Source organism: Mirounga leonina, unplaced genomic scaffold (assembly GCF_011800145.1).
Source record: "Mirounga leonina isolate KUSES-001 unplaced genomic scaffold, KU_Mleo_1.0 Mir_94, whole genome shotgun sequence".
Lineage (NCBI taxonomy): Eukaryota > Metazoa > Chordata > Mammalia > Carnivora > Phocidae > Mirounga > Mirounga leonina.
In genome coordinates this window covers 8727428-8749116 of record NW_023270855.1, presented here as the reverse complement: position 1 = coordinate 8749116, position 21689 = coordinate 8727428, and the positions used below count along the sequence as shown (strand labels likewise).

Below are 21689 nucleotides of genomic sequence, written 5' to 3'. Positions count from 1 at the left end.
GAGAAGGAGGAAGGTCAGAGGGAGAAGCAGACTCCCTGCTGAGCAGGAAGCCACTAAGTTTTAAAGTGGTTCCTTATGCAGCAGTAAATAACTGAAATCCCTCTGATCCTTATTTCCCTGTCAGCCCCATGCTGACCTCAATTGCTCCCCCTCTCCTTGGTGCTCACTCCCCTCTGCCCATGATGGGTACCCTGCTGTTCCTCCACCACACCAAGCCCCCACCTCAGGGCCTCTGCACTTGCTGTTCCATTCACCTGGAAAGTATTCCCTCAGATCTCCACAAGGCTTGTTCACTCATCTGCCTCAAGTCTACTTTAATGTCACCTTCCCATGAAGTCTTCCCTTACCAGTCCATGAAAAATTGTCACCACTTTCCCTATCAGACCTTGTCCTCTTTTCCTGCTTTTCCCCCTGGGCACATAACCACTTTGAATATAGCTTATAGTTTACTTATTTTATTGCCTCTCCACCCATCAGAATGTAACTCCTTGCAGGCAGGAATTTCTGTCTGTCTTGTTCACTGTTGTACCTCTAGTGCCTGGACTAGCACTTGGCACATAGCAGCACTCAATAAATAGTTGCTGAATGATACAGGATGATAATGTGATGCTCATTACCTAAAAGAGCCTACAAGAATACTGAGGAGAGATGTCTAACCCAGTTGTGGAAGTTCAGCAGACCATAAGAGGGTGGGGAAGATGTTCGGGGAAGAGACCCAAAGTAAAGACACATTCCCTGGAGACAATAAAGGGTCCATGCAATGAAGAGATGTAACACAGCATGAAGTTTCTGTCTTACTATAGTCCTTGACAATATGTGTCCAACCTGGCCCTTCTCTCCCCACAGCTGAAGGGTTGTGGTCCCCCACCTCCAAGTCCAGTCCTGCTCCTAGTTCCCAGGACAGACTTGAGTTGAGATGGCAAGGGCCTAAGCCACTTCAGCATCCCTCCAACAGAAACCAGCACTGAGTCACCCCTCCTCCAGGCAGGGGCTGGGGAGGGGAGTGAGCCAGGCATTGGGGCCCAGTTCTGATGACCACACTCCAGACTCATTCTTGGCACCTGGAGCTGTGTCTTGGCAAATTCCCAGCACCTTTGGACTCCAGACCTGCATTGGCATGACTTTTTATCAATAGAAAATCCAATCCCAACCAGCTTAAGCAACTAAGGAGGTTTGTTGGCTTGAACAACTAAACACTCTAACGACAGGGCTGGCCTCAGGCATAGGGCTCAAATGAGGTCACTGGGACTGAATTTTTCTGCATTTCTTAGCTCTATCTTCAGCTGGGCTGGTTTCACTCATCCCTGGGCTCCTGGAAGCTCCCCAGCCTCTGCCACAGCTTCAAGCTTTCATCTCTGGGTATCAAGGTAGCTGCCGCACCTCCAGCCTCACCTTTCCCCAGATTGAAGAATCAGTGGAAGGGGGCGTCTTCGTGGGTCAGTCGTTAAGCATCTGCCTTCCCCTCGGGTCATGATCCCAGGGTCCTGGGATTGAGTCCTGTGTTGGGCTCCCTGCTCAGCGAGGAGCATGCTTCTCTCTCTCCCACTCCCCCTGCTTGTGCGCTTGCTCACGCGCTCTCTGACAAATAAATAAAATCTTAAAAAAAACAATGGAAGGAGGGCACCTGCCTCTCTCCGACCAATCCAGAAAAGCCTCAGCTGTATTGCATTGGCTACAGCTGGGTCATGTGGCCCATCCTTGAAGAAATCACTGTGGTTTTCCCTTTCCCCATGCTGGGGATGGGACAAAGGATTTGATGATTTGATTGGCCAAGTGGAAATCCTGCCTTCCAGGACTGGAGCTGGGAGGGGTTCCTCTTGGAGAACACATGGCTGAGAGGAGAAAATACAACTCTGGGCTGGGAAAGGAAGGGAAATGGCTACCGGAGGGGCAGACAATAACCTCTTACTCCAAGTTTAGCTCCAGAGCCTGGCCTCTAGTAACCCAACCAGAGACAAATAATAGTCCTTGAATGAAGAATGTTTTATATCTTCTGCCACATTCTAAAAATTCAAAAAATGAATGGTGAAATCATATCTTTTACAGTAAAATTAAAATCAAAGATGTTCAAATATACTTAAACCATTGAAACATATGGGGGCCTAAATGATGGTAATGATTCTTCAATATACTTTGTTTTCAGGATTAAAAAAAAAAAAGGAAATGTAATGCTATTAACATACACCTTTGAAAGAGAAGGTGAAGATTAGTGAAAGAAAAACAGATTGTTACAGCTAGACCCCAATACCTGACCTTTCCTGCCCACCTGCTCGCACTCATCGACCTTTATCCCCCAGTTTTTCCTTAAGCTCTTCTTTCCAGCTTATCTCTTAACTCCGGCAAATGGAAACCAATCCCTCCCTCAAGTGATAGCAACAGCCCTGACAAGAACTTGAGCTGGCCCAGACCACCCAGACCAGTTTCAGTAAAAACTCCCAATTCATGCTTGCTGCAGATGGACCACCGAGTGACCTCTAGAATGACCAACAACTACCTTTACCTCATTATAATAATAAAATCTACACCCAAGAAGGACCACAAGCCTCATTTACATAACATACAATGTCTGTATAGGCATGTTTCCTTAAGGCACATGTGCAGCCTTATGCCTTCCACTGTGTAGGATGACAAGGCTTCTCTATCTAGATAATCATCCTAAACTAAATGAAAGGAACCCATTCACCCTTGCCTGGGGAGTCACAGCTTTTGAAGTTATTCCCTGTGGTCTCCTCATTTGCTGCAAATAAAGTTTACTTTGTGTGACAATTCCACCTGGTGTATCTGTGACTCACCAAGAAACAAACTCATGTTGGTTTGGTTACAAGGTGGAATGATTTAAATCATGCCTAGGTTGGGGGGAGGAAGAAGGGGTGGGGAGGGTGGGGCAATAAAATAAAAAATTGAAACAAATCATGTCTATCACACCCCATTTCAACAGACTCCAAAGGCTCTCTGAATTCCTCTCTGCAATTTTGTAATGCAATTTTGCTTTGTCACATATTTCAAAAATTGTTTTTTGGGGGTGTTGCTTTTTTTTTTTATGTAGATTTGTCCCATGTGATTTTTTTAAAAACTGGACTTTTAAATTGAACCAATATTTTTGTCCGTCTGAAGGAATGCATGAAATATATTTGGAAATCAGCTATCCTAACAATTTCTAAAATTATTAAAGAAACATTTGATTTAATAACTGTTCTGCCCCTTAACTACTCCCTGCTAAGCATCTTAAAGCGGTGAGGAGGTTTTAGGAAGGTTTCCTTTTTTTTAAAAGCCTGAGAAACTGGGACTTCCCTACATTTCAAAGCACAAAGGCCTATTATTCAAGGAAAGGGGCCAGGGAGGCAGAGCAATTCAGTTTTATAGGCCACCGTGTACTTCTTCCTTTCTCCTGCCAAATCAAGGCTCACCCCAGTCCCAAGTGGACCGCAAGCAGGGCAGTCCTCTGTGAAAAAGTGAAAGCAATCGAGGAAAAAGAAAAAGCGGCCAGCCAGGAGAGCCTGGGGAGCACTCATTATATGTGAATAGAGCCGGTGAAAGGGGCCTTTGCTGGGCTGCCTGGGTGGGGCCTCTCCATTCACACTCCCATTGTAAATTCCATCTGTGTGCTATCATTTCCTGACCCAGAAACGGGAAAATGTTTCTGCCATAAATTTCCCTAGGACCTTGCCTGGCCACAAAATCATTCCCTATGAAGTTCACTGGCTCCTTGGAGAGCTAGTGAATGTTTAAGATCATGTTTGCCTATGATACCCTCTCTTCATTTACTAAAGGGTATCTTTCCAATCTCCCTTGTTTTCCTCTCAGGAGCTGGGTCCTCAGTGAAATGAAATAAAAGTGCAATGGTCATGAAGAAAACTCCAGGGGAAATCAGAAGCTCTCCTGTCCATACGCTTAAAATAAATATGCAGATCAAAGTCCTTGTTTATTCCCAGAAAATTTTCGTATCATTATTAATTTTTATCATCAATTCATAGAATTACTAGTAAGTGAGACTATCAGTTTAGGAATGGTATGTGTTAAATAATCTCATTATGACTGAAAATAGTTTTGTAAACCTCATTTTTCCGAATGACAGTTTAGCTGCAATTAAATTTCAGATTCACCATCCTTTGCCCTCGATACTTCAAAATATTATTTTTAAGATTTTATTCATTTGAGAGAGAGACAGAGAGAAAGAGAGTGAGAGAGCACAAGCAGGGGGAGCAGCAGAGGGAGAGGAAGAAGCAGGCTCTCCACCGAGCAGGGAGCCCGACAAGGGGCTCGATCCCAGGACCCTGGGATCACAACCTGAGCAGAAGACAGATGCTTAACGGACAGAGCCACCCAGGTGCCCCCAAAATATTATTTACTATAGTCTGCCTACTCTTTTTAATAAAAGAAGTTTTCTGTAAATACAACTGTTTTATTTATTTATATATATATGTATATATATATATATACACACATATATATATATTTCACTAGCCCAAAGCTGAGGCTAGTCAAGTATCACATGGTAACTTGACTATTGAAATAAGTCTGAGAAACTGAGGTTGTAAGTAAGAAAACAGAAAGGATGTAGAGCAGTGGTTCTTAAACTCTAGCATGTGTTAGAATCACCTGGAAGAGTTTCAGATTCAGTAGTTCAGGGCGGAGGGCCTGAGAATGTACATTTCTCACAAAAGCCCAGTGGTGCTGATGCTGCTGGTCCCTGGGACCACAGCCTGAGAACCCCTGATGGAGGGAAGGGCTGTACCAGATGTCAAACATCAAGTAGGACATTACATATATTCAGAGGCTCAATAACATCTGAATTCAAACTCAGTAAACATTCTGGTGCCTACCAGAGACAAAGGCTAAGTGCTTTCTGTGGTAGTGGTTATGGGTCTTAATCCACCATGCAGACACAAACTATTTTTATAACTCAACTTCATTTTTAGACCCTATTCTACCAGAGTGGCAAAATGTAACCTCACTTAATCTGAAGCCTTCCTCCCACTTTCAGGGAATGCCTCTAGGTTCTAGGCGCTTTTGGAGAATCGTAGTGGAAGGAGGGAGTGGGGTGGGACAGAAGTGCACTCTAGTCCTTGCTGTCATCTATCCATGCAGTTGTCAAGTGAAATTGCCATCACCTTGTCAGGCCTGTAGGCTTCAATCCTCAGTGACCTACACTGACATTTCCTTCACCCCCAGGCTGCAGGACCTCTTCCAGTCCAGCACCATTTGTGGGCCACTGTGGGCACCCAGAACCTGCCAGCTGTGTCCTTTCTGCTCTCCAGGGCTCTGTCTAGAAGGGAGGGCACAGGCCCCTCTCACTCTGGGTTCTGCTGCATCTGTGCTTCATTAGACCCCGTCTGTCTCTCCTCCTTCCACCCACCTCCCTCCTCTGCCCAGAAGAGTGGAATCCATTGCCAGTCTGAAGGAGAATCTCCCTCTCTCTTCAAACCCCTTGCTCTCACCCATTTTCACCAGTCCTGGGCTCTCAATGTTCCCCTAAGGGCTTTAGGCTTTTGAAAACCAAAGCCAGAAAGACTCCTATTTGTTTTTTCTGCTCTGACATTTCCTTTCCTGAGTTAATAAGTACAGAATGGCCTAGCTGCTTAAGCAAGGAAAACTGTATAAAGGAAAGATGCTTAGAAGGGAGAAAGAAATAAATTTACTTTAAATATACATACATACACACATTAGCATTTTAGAATTATTACCCATTATTATCTTGCAATATCTACATTCTCCTGCTTAATCTTCAAGGCAATGCTGTGAAGTAGATAATACTCTTCCATTTTATAGATGAGAAAATTGGGGCTCAGAGAGATTAAAAAGCCTGGCCTAAAGTCACATGGGTCAGGTTTGGAACTTGGGGCTTCTGGTTCTGAATCCAAGGCTAAATACACTGTACCTCAGCTTAACCTCCAAATGAAGGAAGGGAGAGAGAGAAGCCTGTCATTGGAAGGCAAAGCCCAGCATACGGATCAGCAGATGTGTGTTGGGAAATAATTTGGTCTAAGAGATACTAGGAAGCCAAAATATAGGTGGTAACAAGGGAGAATAAGAAAACAAATCAAGAAACAGGATGTATGGGAAGCAAGGGGTTAACGGGTTTATAAACAGCAGAGCAGGAGACTAAGGAGTCAAGAGGTCCAGAGTCAAGGCCACAGATCTGGGAGTAACCATTTCCTGACTGAGAGAGACAGATTAGGAGTCCAGAAAACCAACACCCAAACCAAAGTGTTCTGTGCCCCTCAAATCCTAAGCAGACTAGGAATCAGGAATACAGGGAGTCATGGAAGTAAATCAAAGCATCAGGAGTCAAGAGCAAGACCTTCAACTATGAAAGGGTACATCTGCCTTTAAGTTGTCCTCCTGTGAAACGAAGAGCCTACGATTTGAGTAGGAACATGAGTGTGACAGGATGTAACTGAGTGAAAAGTCATGACAACAATGGGGGAGCAGAGATGAGAGAATGACCTCAGGGTCAAAAGGCACCTCATTGTACACAGGAAACATCTGTTGTCTTTGTAAGGCATGCCCTCTTCTGATAATGAAGCCCAACTCATCCTTTTGAGGAATAAATTCCCCCAACATGGTTCATGTCTTCCAACTGAATAAGCCCCCAGGCATGACAGAATAGGGCCTGCCATTCTGCAATGCCTTATCTGAATTCTTGACCCACAGAAATTATGAAAGATCACAAGTGATATTTACTATTTTTAAACCACACTGTTTTGAGATTGTTTGTTACACAGCGATAGATAACTAATACAAAGTCCAAGAACAAAATAGCAAACGGTTATTAGCTCAAGTGCTAACTCCAATCAACTGATAGTTGTCTGAAGAAAGGGTTGAGCAAGAAAGAGGAGGTGAAATTAAATTATTCGTGTCTGCCATGAAGTGGGAAGTGATAGCAACTGTGTTTTTTTTTTTTAAGATTTTTTATTTATTTATTCATGAGAGACAGAGAGAGAGAGAGGCAGAGGGAGAAGCAGGCTCCCAAGGAGCAGAGAGCCCGATGCGGGACTCGATCCCAGGACCCTGGGATCATGACCTGAGCTGAAGGCAGACGCTTAACCATCTGAGCCACCCAGGCGCCCGCAACTGTGTTTTTTATTTGCCAACCCTGATCGAAGACAACTGACTACAGACTCAGATAACTATGTTCAAAGAAGGAAAGGAAGAAAAAGACAGGTAGAGGGGGAAGCAGAAAAAGCCCTGGACTTGATGATAAGATACAAGAATTCCAATCTTGGCTACTTACCAGCCATGGGAACTTGGGTAAGTTGTTATCCTCTCTGGGCCTCCATTTCTTCAACTGCAAAATCATGGGATTGTTGTCAGGGTTAAATTAAATGAGACTGTGATACAAATGTCCTTAACAAATGGGAGTATAGTGGGAGTCCTGGCTGAGCCCAAGCAAACTTTGGGTGTGTGGAATTGGATTTGAGGTCCATTTGACTTTCAAAAACAGCAACAAGTCACAGCATTCAAAGCCTTCCTAAAGCTTTTCTCCCCAAAGTGCATCCTATGAAATACTAGGTCTACAGGATGTTAATAGTATTTTCATTGAAATACTAGTTATGTGGGATCTTAATAAGTATTACACATATAAAAAGAGTTTGCTTACATACATTTACCAAATGACCCAGCAATCCCATTCCTGGGTATTCACTTTAGAGGAGTGAAAAATTATGTTTACACAAAAACCTGTACATAAATGTTTACAGCAGATCTATTCAAAATCACCAAAGACTGGAAGAAACCTGAATATGTTTCAACAGTATAAATAAACTGTGGTACATCCATATCATGGAATACTACTCAGCAATAAGAAAGAGCTAAACATACATACACACACACACACACACCCTTAATAATTGATACATGCAACAACACGGATGAATCTCAAAGGTATTACCTGAATAAAAGAATCCAGTCTCAAGGGCTACATGGTATGTAATTCCATGTATATGACATTCCTATAAAAAAGAAATGGCAAAAAGAAAACTATATGGGTGGAGAACAGGTCAGTGGTTGCCAGGGGTTAGAGAAGTAGGGGATGTGACTGTAAAGGGGTAACACAAGGGAGTTCTGGGGTATAATAAAACTATTCTGAATCCTGAATGCTGTTGTGGTTACACAAATCCATGTACAAAATTTCATAGAAGTGTACATTAAAAATGTTAATTTTACTTTATATTATTTTTCAAAATAAAATTAAAAGAAGAATTCACATAAATGTGGGAAATTTGAGGCTAAAGTAAAATAGGATACTTTACAACAGGACTTCTCAGAGACTTTAACATGCTTTAATCACATACATAATAGGTATTAATTAATTGAATGCTTATTTAATCACAAATGAGTATCTATCGGGGCACCTGGCTGGGCTCAGTCGGTGGAGTGTGCGGCTCTTGATCTCAGGGTCATGAGTTCAAGCCCCATGTTGGGCATAGAGTTTGCTTAATTAAAAAAAATTTGGGGGGTGTCGCCTGGGTGGTTCAGTCATTAAGCGTCTGCCTTCGGCTCAGGTCATGATCACAGGGTCCTGGGGTTGAGCCCCACATCGGGCTCTCCGCTCAGCAGGAGGCCTGCTTCTCCCTCTCCCACTCCCCCTGCTTGTGTTCCCTCTCTCACTGTGTCTCTCTCTGTCAAATAAACAAATAAAATCTTCTAAAAAATTTTAAATTAAAAAAAATAAAATAAAATAAATTTTTTTTTAAATGATGGGCGCTTGGCTGGCTCAGTCAGTGGAGCATGTGACTCTTCATCTAGGGGTTATGAGTTTGGGCCCTGTGTGGGGTGTAAAGATTACTTAAAAATAAAAAAAAAAATTTAAATCTTTAAAAAAATGAGTATCTGTGATTCTCAAAGACTAGAAGAGAAAATGTACAGCATTTTCCCAACTTATTTGACCACAGAACTTTTTTTTCTCAGACCATCTCAGGAGCCTGGTATTTCCTAGATTCACTCTGGGAAATTCAGATTTGGTAACAGGTATGAGCTCTTGCCTTAATATCTGGGATCCAGGGAAAACTAAAACCATAGGTTGTGAGTCAGGTACTATTTAACACTGAATAACTGAGACTGCCCTATACAAATGCCAGAATGAGGGGGTTACAAATAATAAAAAGTAATAAGTACTTCTCTGGCTTTTAAAATTTTGTATATATATCTAAGAATACACACAGGGGCGCCTGGGTGGCTCAGTCGTTAAGCGTCTGCCTTCGGCTCAGGTCATGATCCCAGGGTCCTGGGATCGAGCCCCACATCGGGCTCCCTGCTCAGCAGGAAGCCTGCTTCTCCCTCTCCCTCTGCCTCTCCCCCCTGTTTGTGCTCTCTCTCCCTCTCTCAAATAAATAAATAGAGTCTTAAAAAGAAAATTTTTTAAAATACACACAAATATTCCTCTGTGTGTATGGGTGTGCGGGAGTGTGTGTGTGTGGGGGGGTGTCTATCACACACTTATTCATATGTACATATTTGAAAAAAAGTCTAGGCTCTAAGTGAATTTCACCAAAAGACTGATAGTGGCTAACTCTGTGGTAAAATATTGGGTAATATGAAATATTTGTTCTCTTTCTGCTTTTCTACATTTTCTGACTTTCACGCTGTGTGAATTACTTGTAAAACAAACAAAAATAGCTAAGGATTTAAAATAAGAAAATTTAAAAGTAAAATTAGCTATAATTCATTTGAACACCTACCATGTGCCAGGAACTGTACAAAGCACTTTCTATATATTATCTCTCTCATTGAGTCCTCACAATTTATGTGAGAGGCACTGTTACTATTCCCATTTTAAAGATGAAGAAATGAAACATGAAGCAATATGCCCATCTAGAATGATGTGGGCTGAATTGACTCCTGAATACAATTTTAGAAGCATACATGCACACACCAGCTGTTTTTGTATGTACTACACTTTAGAGACAGCTGGCTCAGCTGACTACGATCTAAGTCTCCAAATCCAAATATGACCATGCTTTCCAGCCTCAAATATCCTGATAATTCTCTCCTAGGTAACTAGGAATGTGCTAGAGTGAAAAACTTGGCCACAATATTTTGAGGTTCCTTCTTGTAAGAGGTAGAGTCTGCATTCCTCAAAACTGAGCTGATCTTGAGACCTGCAAATTTGTGTCTTAATTTTCATTCAGAATTTCTAAATTCTTGGCTGATGGAATACGGTGGAAGTGATACAGTGTAGGTTCCAGAGGTGTTCCAGCTTCTACCTTCATACTCTTGGAACCCCAAGATCACTGTGGTATGAAGACCAAAATGAAATACCACATAGGCAGTGAGGCCCAGCCTCAACCCAAATGAGTCCATACCCCAGATAACCTTACAAATGAATACAACCACATGAGTAAGCCCAAGCAAAATGAGCAGCAGAAAAACTACCCAGCAAACCCACAAAACAGTTCAGAGTGATATATTATTGTTGGTTCAAGACACTAAGTTGTGGGGTGACTTGTTATGCAGCAATAGCTAACTGATACAACTTGAATTTCTCTCTCTCAAGTTGTTGAGGTGTATGGGCTGGATCGATGCTACAAAGACATACTAACACAATGTGGTAAAAATCCTTTTAGTGAGGCTCTCTTGTACCTCTTTTCCTAGGATAGAGATCACACCCACAGTCCAGGCCCAGAGAGTGACTACAGATCTCAGACTCCTTTCCATATAGACCAAAGTTTTCTTCTTCTCAAAACAGAACTAACTATACAAGTGAACAGATGCTGGTAAGAAAGTGAGGAAGATTACATAAAAAAGAATATCAAGAGGGCTCCTTCTACATGAAAAGCAATGGAATACAATCATAGAAGCATACATGCACACATCCAGCTACTCATATGCACTCCACTTTAGGGACAGCTGGCTCAGTTGCATAGGAAAATGTATACTGAAATCAATTAATGTTTTTTCCTTTGCTTTTACAGCACATTAGGTTTTCCTTCCAAGATTTAGTGAGTCATGAAACATATTAACTGTGGCAGGCTGAGTTTCAATTAAAGACAGAAGGCAAGGGTCATTTACCTACAACTAAATGCATTTCAATAATAACAGACTTGTGAGCAAAAGAAACTTGCTGCGAGGAGAATATGAAAAATTGTTACTACAGCCATCATTTTCATTCAAACACAAATGGCTCTAGACCAGGAAATCATATTAGACCAAAACATGATATGGAACCCACTGCTAACACCAAGAAATGTTCCTTGCAGTGGGTAACTCCCTGTTAAAATCAGCAACCATGATAATAGTTAAAAAGTATACCCTAGCTTCTTGATTATCACCTCTCTTGACAGGATGACTCAGCATATTTTCATTTTACAAAATACCAGAATGTTGTTGCAGATTAATTCAACTCTTAAAATAAAATTATAGTCTACATTTTTAAAAGCAACATCACTAACAAAATAGTGCAGTGCTGTCTGGGTTTGATGATGACAATCCTTTTCAGAAGAAAGTGCCTCACAGGGAAGAGAATACAGATGGTATCTTGTGACTCCTTCACAGCGGGTCACTTTGCATTCCTTGCTCTCTTTTAAATGCTACTGACAGAACGCCCTCTCAGTCTTTCCTTCCTCTTCATTTCTCATATTTCTTGGCAGTCCCTTTGTTGATTTCAATCACTTGACCCCTTCTAATTCCCCCTTTCCTTGAACCTTAGTCTTCTCTTTTCTGCCTTACCTGATATACAAAGAGTATAACTGCTCCTCACATAACAGCCCCACATTTCTCTGGTGTTAGCACAAAGAAAGAATTCTCTTTCAGACAGGGTCTGGTTACCCTGCAATTTTCCGTGTCCTTCTTTTCTCAAAGATACAGGTCAGTCAGTCTGTGTGTGTGTGTTGGGGGGTGGGCGGTGTATGTGTGTGTGTGTGTGTGTGTCTCTCTCTCTCTCTCTGTGTCTGTCTGTCTTTGTCTCTCTGTCCAGGCATCCAATCTGTGATAAAAGAGTGAGACTATGTTTGGTTAATATTCTGAGTGAAGGTAGGACTTAATCATAAGCAAATTTTAAATGGCTCTTTCAAACATTTCCTTAGAGTGGTACCAGACATAGCTTCTAACATAGAAGTAGAAATTAAATTCAAGTCAACAATTACTGAATGTCTACCACCTGCCATACCTCATACTGGGGATAGGGATCTAAGTAAGGCTTAGGTTCTGCCATCAAGGAGAAAACTTTTTTTTTAGAGATTTTATTTATTTATTTATTTAGAGTATGTGCACGAGCAGGAGGAGGGGCAAAGGGAGAGGGAGAGAGAGTATCTCAAACAGACTCTGTGCTCCGCACAGAGTGCAACACCGGGCTCGATCTCAGGACTTTGAGATCATGACCTGAGCCGAAATCAAGAGTCAGATGCTTAACTGACTGAGCTACCCAGGCACCCCAAGGAGAAAACTTTATAAAGAAAAATTATAAAGAAAAGCAAAGAGTAACAGTGAACTATCTGATGGAAAACCTAACAAATATCACCGGAGTATCACCAATTGGAAAGAAATTCTTAGTATACTGAGATTGTTTCTTTATTTTTAATATGGGTATAACAATATTAATAATAATGCTTTTGCAAAATGATTAATATGGGAATCAAACTAGACTATGATTGAATGTATCTTCCAACTCTGAAATTAAATTTCATTTCCATTTGATCAGCATTTATTCAGTGCCTATATTGGGCCAGGTCCTGTGAAAATAAAAAGGAAATCCATAATCCCCAAAATAAAAGCACCCAACAGCTGAGGGAGAGACACATCAAAAATATAATACACTGTGATTATGTGCAGTAACAGAGATACAGAAAATGTACCAGATCTTAGAGGACAGATGAAATTCTCCAGCCAGAAGTCTGGTGGGTAGGGAAGAAAGGAAAAGTGCATCAAAGGATGCTACAGAAACAGGGTATATAAAAACAAGTATCTCTCATGAAGGCCCTTCTATGTAGTGGTCACTATATTAAGCCCTTCACAGACAACATTTTCAATAAATAAAGATTACCTAGAGGGCTCCCCTTCTTGAAAACATCATGCCCTGTTAACTTACAGAGTTTGGTTTTGGTGGCTGTCAGGTCTATTGGCCTAGAGAGACTAAGAGCCAATTGCCCAGATGAAAAAGGGGGAAAGCACTGAAATAGAAGTGCAAAGTGATGGGTTCTCACCCTGCTGTTACTGTGTCTGTAGGGATGTCTCTTAGTTTGCTAGTCCTCAGTTTCCTAATCTGCAAAATGGATTTTAATACAAGCTGACCTTGTGAGGTTGTTGGGATAATGGATGTATAAAAGGCTCACAAGTCTGTCTTAGTGCTCTGCAGGGTAAGGCCCAGGCTGGAAACTCACCTGCCTATAGGGGCCTGGGAGGTAACATAACTGAGTGAAGCAGGCCTGTGAGAATTCTGCCAATTGTTGTATCAGTTAGCTATTGCTATATAACAAATCACCCTACAACTTAGTGGCTTAAACCAACTTTTCACTATTTTATGAGTTTGATGGTAGTTTTTCTGCCGCTGTTTTGACTGGGCTCACTCTTAAAGTGGTTAATATTCAGTTGTAAGGTTAGCTGGGGGCTGGATTCATTTGGAAGAGCGAAGCAGCTACTCCTTGTTGGTTAAAGTTGAATGTTGTCACATAGAAAATTGGGCCCCTTGCTGCCAATCCATTGTTCCTGAAAAATTGAAATATTTGTGTGTGTGTGTGTGTGTGTAAATCCCTGATTTTTAAGTATTAACTATTTTTATTTACAGAAAACATTGTATGACCCTACAAAACATATCTATGGATTGGATTTTGGGTTTAGGCCCCCAAATGGGAACCTCCCTGTTAAGTAGTATTTTTACCCAGTCTTTACTTCTGTGTCCAATCTGTTAGGTTTTTCTCAGGCCTAAGGGGCTATATCAGGCCCACCTGTGCTCTCCTCCTTAGTCCCGGATCTCTTGGTCAATAGTTCTCAAGATGTGGTTCGAGATTAATAGGGTCATCATCACCTGAGAATTTGTTAGAAATGCAGATTCTTGCCCCTACCAGACCTACTGATTCAGACACTCTAGGAGTGGGGGCTCCAGGTGAGTCTCATGCTTACTAAAGAGTAAGCAGTAGAGAGAACTACTGCTTTCCATACATACCTGAGAGGAGAAAGGATGGGAGGGATATACAGACTGACTTTTTTTTTTTTTTTAAAGATTTTATTTATTTATTTGACAGAGAGAGACACCGCGAGAGCAGGAACACAAGCAGGGGGAGTGGGAGAGGGAGAAGCAGGCTTCCCGCTGAGCAGGGAGCCCAATGTGGGACTCGATCCCAGGACCCTGGGATCATGACCTGAGCTGAAGGCAGACGCTTAACGACTGAGCCACCCAGGCGCCCCAGTCTGACTTTCAGAACTAGAGAAATTCTCCTCCGTGAGCACCACCAGGCAAGCCACAGGCTCCCATTTTTAATAAGATGAGATAACAACAAGCCAGATTGTGTGGCACATACCAAAAGGGCCATGGGTTCAGTGCCTTCTGATCAAGAAGACTTTACCCTGGGGCTCCTGGCTGGCTCAGTGGAAGAGCATGCGACTCTTGATCTTGGGGTTGTAAGTTTGAGCCCCACGCTGGGGTGTAGAGATTAAATAAATTTTTTAAAAAAACTTAAGGGCGCCTGGGTGGCTCAGATGGTTAAGCGTCTGCCTTCGGCTCAGGTCATGATCCCAGGGTCCTGGGATCGAGTCCCGCATTGGGCTCCCTGCTCCTTGGGAGCCTGCTTCTCTCTCTCTGTCTCTCTCTCTGTCTCTCATGAATAAATAAATAAAATCTTAAAAAAAAATTTTTTTTTTAAAAACTTAAAAAGAAGAAGAAGACTTTACACTAGTTCCCAGTCCTTCCTGTGTACTAGAGTCAGGAGAACTTTACAAAATTTGATGCCTGGTCCCACCCCCTGAGATTCTTTTTTTTTTTTTTTTAAAGATTTTATTTATTTATTTGACAGAGAGAGAGAGGGAACACAAGCAGGGGGAGTGGGAGAGGGAGAAGCAGGCTTCCCACAGAGCAGGGAGCCCGATGCAGGGCTCGATCCCAGGACCCTGGGATCATGACCCGAGCTGAAGGCAGACGCTTAAGGGCTGAGCCACCCAGGCGCCCCGCCCCCTGAGATTCTGATGCAAACGGTCTGAGAGGCATCCTGGCCCTCAAGAGTCTTAAATGCTCTGCAAGTGTCTCTAATTTGCAACCATGGGAATTGGGCCTTGAAACGAGAAAAGAAACGGGTAATTGTAGATGTCTCTGGGGGAAAGCACTGGGGAATTAGAAGACTGGGAAAGAGTCTCACTTTTTTTTTTATCTACTCTCATAATGGGAACTTCCTCCAGGTCTTCCTTGAATTTCTAGCAGATTAGCATTCCAATCACTTCCCACAGAGCACAATGCTTAGCAATGAATGCAATTCAGTGTTTTGCAGGACTTGTCTTTGGGAAATTTATTTTCTTAAAAAAAAATGTTAGAAGAGGAAGAAGGGAGGAGGAGAGAGAGAGAGATGGGTAGAACTAGAACATGAACAAATAGGAAAAAGGAGATATTTGCAAAAATACCTAAGCAAAAGAAACAGTTTGGACAAAGGCTGGCAGTAATTCTGTAAGGGGGCATGTAGAAATAATGAGAAAGCCAGCTTACCTGAGCAGACGTATGTGCTGGGAAATGGAAAGAGATAAACAGGTGTAACAGAAGTCTGATCTTAAATAGGCTTGGAGAAAAAGATGGGAGTGTATTAGTCAGGGTTCTCCAGAGAACTAGAACCAACAGAATGTGTAGCTATATGAAAAGATGTAAGGAATTGGCTCATGTGATTTGGAAGCTGAGAATTCCCAAGATCTACAGGGTAAGTCAGAAGCTAGAGACCCAAGAGAACTGATAGTGTAGTTGCAGTCTGAAGGCTGGCAGGTTTCAGACCCAGAAAAAGCTAGTTTCAGTTTAAGTCTGAAGACAGGAAAAAGTTGATGTCCCAGTTCGAAGGCAGGCAGGCAGGAGAAATTCTCTCTTACTCACAGGAGGATGAGCCTTTTTGTTCTATTCAGACCTTCAACTGATTGGATGATGCCCACCCACATTGAGGAGGACAATCTGCTTTACTCAATCTATGGATTTAAATGTTAATCTCATCCAAAAACACCATTACAGAAACATTCCAAATATCTGGGCACCCTGAGAAAAGTAATAAAGGGAAACTTCACTAGAATGGAGTGGGAAGGCCAGCAGGGGGAGCTCTCACACTCTACCACTCTGTCAGTTGCAGACCTAACAGGAAGAGAGGGACACTGCAAGTGGACACTACTTTACCATCCCAGCAGCAGGAAGAAAGGCTCTCCTCCTCCCCTGGCAACAGCCCAGCCAATGAGAGGCAGTCACAACTCAGTCAATGAAAAGCCACTATACTTCTAGCGCCCAGTTCATCCTAATGGACTCTTTTGTTTATAACAGCGCTTCCAACTTCCTGCTTTCCCCTATAAAAGAGCCTTTCTCTCCTTTGTTCCGCAAACTTGCCTGTGATTTTAATGTAACTTGCTTGTCCCTGATTACAATTCTTTGCTATTTATTTTTTTGTAAAATAACTGCCTGTTTGATTTTGAAGGTTAACAATTCCATGGCCCAGTCAAATTAACACATAAAATTAACCATCACAGGGAGTATGGACTTGAATCTGTGAACCAGTGTTTCCAAAATGTGGTGCATGTAGACCTAGACCAATGAAAGACGCTACAAAAAAAGGTTCTGTGAAAGTATGTCTCAGAAAACACTGCATTCTAAGGCATATTAATATATGAAAGCTATGAATCATCTTGCAGGAAAGAAATGGTTTATAACTTCAGCAACCTAGCATTTCTCTGACATTTGATCACAGAATCTGTTTTTTACTTAAAGCCTATTAATTTCCTATGGAATGAAAGCTTCACATAACAAACTTTGGGAAAAGCTAGTCCAAGCCATAAGAAGATAATATAGATTTGGAACCTGAAAAGGGACATGAAAACAGGATTTTAGTAAGATAAATTTGGCTGTAGTATGCAGTGATATAAAAGGAAAGAGAGCCTGGAGGCAGAAAGAAGCTACTTTAGCAAGGAAGCTCCTTTAGCAATCAAGATCTGAGGATAGACAGAGGCTTGCACTTGGGTGGGAATGGTGGAGGGGGAGGAGGAAGGAAATAGACCTTTTATGGAAAAGTATCTGCATATATGAATTATATATAGAAAAGAGTAGTAGAGAACTCCAAAGTTTGGAGTTTGGTAAGTGAAAGAATAAAGAGCCACTGATGGAGAAAGTTGGAAGGAAAAGACTGGTTCATGGGCACAAATGTGGTATGTTCAGGGGTTTGTTTTGTTTTATTTTGTTTTTTATGTTCAGTTTTCAATATGTTAGGTTTGGAGTCATGGTAGACAGAAGTCTGTAAGAAATATTTAGCAGTTTATGGAATTATGAGACTTGTGTGAGTAATAGTAAAATTATAAATCAATTTGGAAAAAAAATTATATATCAATTTGGGAATCATCAGCACAGAGCTGGAAACTAAGCCACAAGGGTACCCTCTTACCCATTTCCCCATTTCCCTCAGCCAGGCCAATCCATTCTCTTTGAAAAGGGCTTCATTTTGGAACAACATGCTTCCTAAGCCAGTTTCAGGTCCTCCTAATAATAGCCTCACAAAGGAGCATTGAATTATATTCATTCCTGAGCACAGCTCTGGGCTCGGGTGGTAACCAAGCACCATCAGCAGGTAGTTTAAGGAAATAAGCCCAGGAGGAAGCTCTTTAGATATGCAAGGAGGATTAGCTTTGGAATTTCACCACATTTATGGAGCACAAGTCAACTGTGAACAGAAACATTATGCCCTTCTTGCTACATGCCAATAGTACCTTCTACTACAGAGCCTATTATGAAATCCCCAGGCCCAAGGGACCCAGACACCAGTAGGTTTTAAACAAATTTCATAAACTAAAAACCACACTTGTAATCTGGTTGCCTGCACTCAGGAACATACATTGAAGCAGTGTCAACCAATTTGGGAAGTGCTTACAAAATGCCTACTGTGCACTTGGCCCTGATATGACCTGTGGTCTTTTCCCTTTTCCTTCACACTGGACCTCTGGAGTCAAACAGTCTCATATTTGAATCCCACCTGTAACCTCTACCAGCCATATGATTCTAAGCTAGTTAGTTAAATGCACAGGGCCTTGTTTTCTCATCTACAAAAATGGGATAAATAAATAACTCATTCATTTATTTATGCATTCATGTGCACATTCATTCATCCAATGAATACTTTGGAGCTCCTACCATAGCTTTGACTATACTAAGTGCTGGGACTCTCCTAGTGGTGAAAGAAACAGGTATAGGAGAGGAAAAAGTTTTTCTCACCCCTCTTAGGGTACCTGGCTGGGTCTGAAAATTAAACTGACAAAAACTTATTAACAGGAAAAAAAGTATACAAATTTATATAAGTTTTACATGACACAGGAGCCTTCCTAAGGAAGTGAAAATGCAAAAAAAAAAATTGAGTATGTTTATGCTAGGTTTGATGAAGAGTAGACAGAGATGGAAGAATATGATAGATCAAGGAACGTGAAGGAAACTTAGCAAGTCCTGTTTGTTAGCATTCTTCTCAGCGTCCCTTTGTCTTTAGTCTTTAGAGATAAGGATGCTCCTTTCCAAAAAAAAAAGATGCTCCTTTCCTCCAGGAATAGGAAGGACAACTATCACACAAAGATTTTATGACTTGTTTTACAGAAGAAGGGTAGGCAGAGGCCAGAATGACCTTCTTGCTTCTGCTGTTTTCAAACTCAATCAATTTAAAATATTCAATATGGGGCACCTGAGTGGCTCAGTCGGTTAAGTGTCCAACTTTTGATCTCCGCTCAGGTCATGATCTCAGGGTCATGAGATCAAGCCCCACATCAGGCTCTATGCTGGGTGTGGAGCCTGCTTAAGATTCTCTCTCTCCCTCTCCCTCTCCCCCTACTCCCCCCCACAGAAAAACAAAAAACAAAACCAGAAATTTATTTTATAAATAAATAAATAAAATATTCAATACGACAAGGACACCTGGCTGGCTTGGTGAAGTGTGTGATTCTTGATCTCAGGGTCTTGGGTTTGAGCTCCATGTTGGGTATAGAGACTAGTAAAAAATAAATAAACTTTAAAAATAATAATAATAATAATAAAATACTCAATATGTCCAAGTGCCATATTTGGGGTGGCATGTCATAGGCATGGTCCCTATAGCATTGAAGCTGAAACCTTACTTGACTGTGAGGATAATCAAATGAGATCATATGTGTAAACGACAAGATACAATGGTTCATACATAAAGGTAACTCAATAAATGCTAGTCTAGTTTCCTTCTCAAGGGTACCAGGATATGTAATTCCAAAATATATCTCTTTGGCCTATGGATTATTTTGAGCTAACGACACCTGAGAACCAGCAGAGGCAGGAAAAGCTCTTTACTGCTTCCCTCTAACTGCTTAAAAATCAAGTATAAATTTCCCCTTTTGTATAGGAAATTTACACTTAGAAAGGAAATTTCCATTTGTAAAGTTATTTCTGTACCAGGAAGAAAGACAACTTTTATCACCTGTGAGACTCTTTATCTGCATAACAAGACATCCCATCTTTATCTTATGTTTCCTTCTCTTGCCTTCCCATAACTTGCCTCCCCATCCAGAAACTCAAAAACCCCTTTTCCTTTGTCTGGCCTAAGATGGTATATAAGCCTCAATTACCTGGACACCTCCTTGAGTTTCAATTCTTTGTGAAACTCCCTTGTGTACCTGTGTAATTAAAACTGGTTTTTTTCTTGTTAATCTGTTTATTATCAGTTTGATTCCTGAGCCAGTGACACTAGGAAGGCAGAGAAAAAAGGTTTTTCCTCCCTACACATCCTTCCCATAGACCACGGAACACAAACTTCCGTGCCTATGGAGGCCAACATAAATGTGTGCAGCAGTGGGGACTATGGAAATCTAGAGGGCTCCTGTCCCCACTAAAAGGCAGTGTACTCAGCATTAGCCAATGGTTTCTAGGAAGGGATACAGATCCAACATTCTAGATCTTCCCATTTTAAAGAACAGTAGGAAACCTGGATGTGAAATATCCCTATTTTTAAATGTTGGCAACTAACTCCAAACCCTGGGTGGACCAAATAAAATACATCTGACCCAGGGGCTGCCCATTTGTAACTTCCATTACAGACTAACCCTGACAAGGCAGGGCACTCAGATGACTCCTAGTTTTAAGTACTCTTTGAGCATTGTACAGGAAGACTAAAGGACCCTCCAGTAAAATCCTTATTTCACTCCAGCTTGGTCCCCATCAATCAGCACCACTCCGTTCACGCTCCAATGAAACAGGAACCTGGTGTGACAGGATCATTATCACCAGAGGAAAGGACGATCTCACCATGGGTCATCAGCTTGCATTATATAAATGAATCTAAGGGCTCGATATGAGGAAACAATGAAAATGCACTCAACAGGGCAGTGAGGCACAAGCAGGTCAGGAACTGAATTGTGATCGAACTTAAAGGACCAATCACAGATATGCCAGGAACATACAGTCAGCACTTTCAGGTGACATTTTCCCAGTGTGATACTGCTTTCATGCTTCCTTCGTCTCTGAGTCATTCTTTCTGCTTCAATCTATTTTGTTTATAGATTTAATATCTGGCACTATTCTTCTAAAGATTAGCTCACGATTTCCCTCTCTCTTCCTGCTCCTGCTTCAGAGCAGGACAGATGGAAAACCAAATAAGCAATGACAGACATAAAAAGATATGGATATTTATAATGCTTTGGTTTGGGGCCCCAAATGAAGCTGGCCCAACAGACACAAGACTGAAGCTGCCTCATCCCTTCCAGAAGAGTCTAAGCATTGTTGACTCCAACATACACCTTGTTTTAGAAAACCCAGTAATTAGGGGCACCTGGGTGGCTCAGTTGGTTGAGCGGCCAGCTCTTGGTTTCAGCTCAGGTCATGATCTCAGGGTCCTGGGATCAAGCCCCACCTCCAGTTCTGGGCTCAGCTCGGAGTCTGCTTCAGGATTCTCTCTCTCCCTCTGCCCCTCCCCACACTTGTTCTCTCTCTCTCTCAAATAAATAAATCTTAAAAAAGAAAACCCAATAATTATAATTCTGTGCTAAAGACCTACACTTCCCCCCCATTTAAATGTGTTTCTTTTATTCTGCCACTTAAGGGTAACTGAGCATTCTATGAGTCAGCCATGACCCTGACAGACCTGAGTCATCTAGAAGTCCATCACATGCTCTGGGAAGACCAATATCTGATAGTTTTCTCAGCTATTGGGAAGGTCTGGGGACAATGAAACTGGTACCCTGCCACATTCCTTGATGTGCATGGGACACAAGAGGCTGATGTAAGAGACACTGAACACAACCCACAATAGGTATAGACTCCAACCCTGTATGATGGGAATTCCTTAAAGGGATGGGCTGTTAGAAAAGACAAAGGGGGGCACTTGGTTGGCTCAGTCAGTTAAGTGTCAACTTGATTTCAACTCAGGTTGTGATCTCAGGGTTGTGAGATCAAGCCCCATGGGCTCCATGCTTAGTGCAGAGTTTGCTTGAGATTGTCTCTCTCTCCCTCTCCCTTTGCCCCTCTCCCCACTCACTCTCTAAATAAATAAATAAATAAATAAATAAATAAATAAATAAATAAATAAATAAATAAA

The 21689-nt window shown here is 41.8% G+C and overlaps 1 protein-coding gene across 1 annotated transcript in view; it reads right to left on the bottom strand.

Annotated features, from left to right (window-relative positions):
- Positions 1-21689, bottom strand: part of SRGAP3 (SLIT-ROBO Rho GTPase activating protein 3) — a 326327-nt gene that overhangs the window by 292352 nt on the left and 12286 nt on the right. The window contains exons 3-4 of the mRNA XM_034997259.1: positions 7892-7952; positions 7235-7288 (exon numbers count right to left, since the gene is read on the bottom strand). The gene's annotated coding sequence lies outside the window, so the exon portion shown is untranslated. The remainder of the gene's footprint in view (positions 1-7234; positions 7289-7891; positions 7953-21689) is intronic.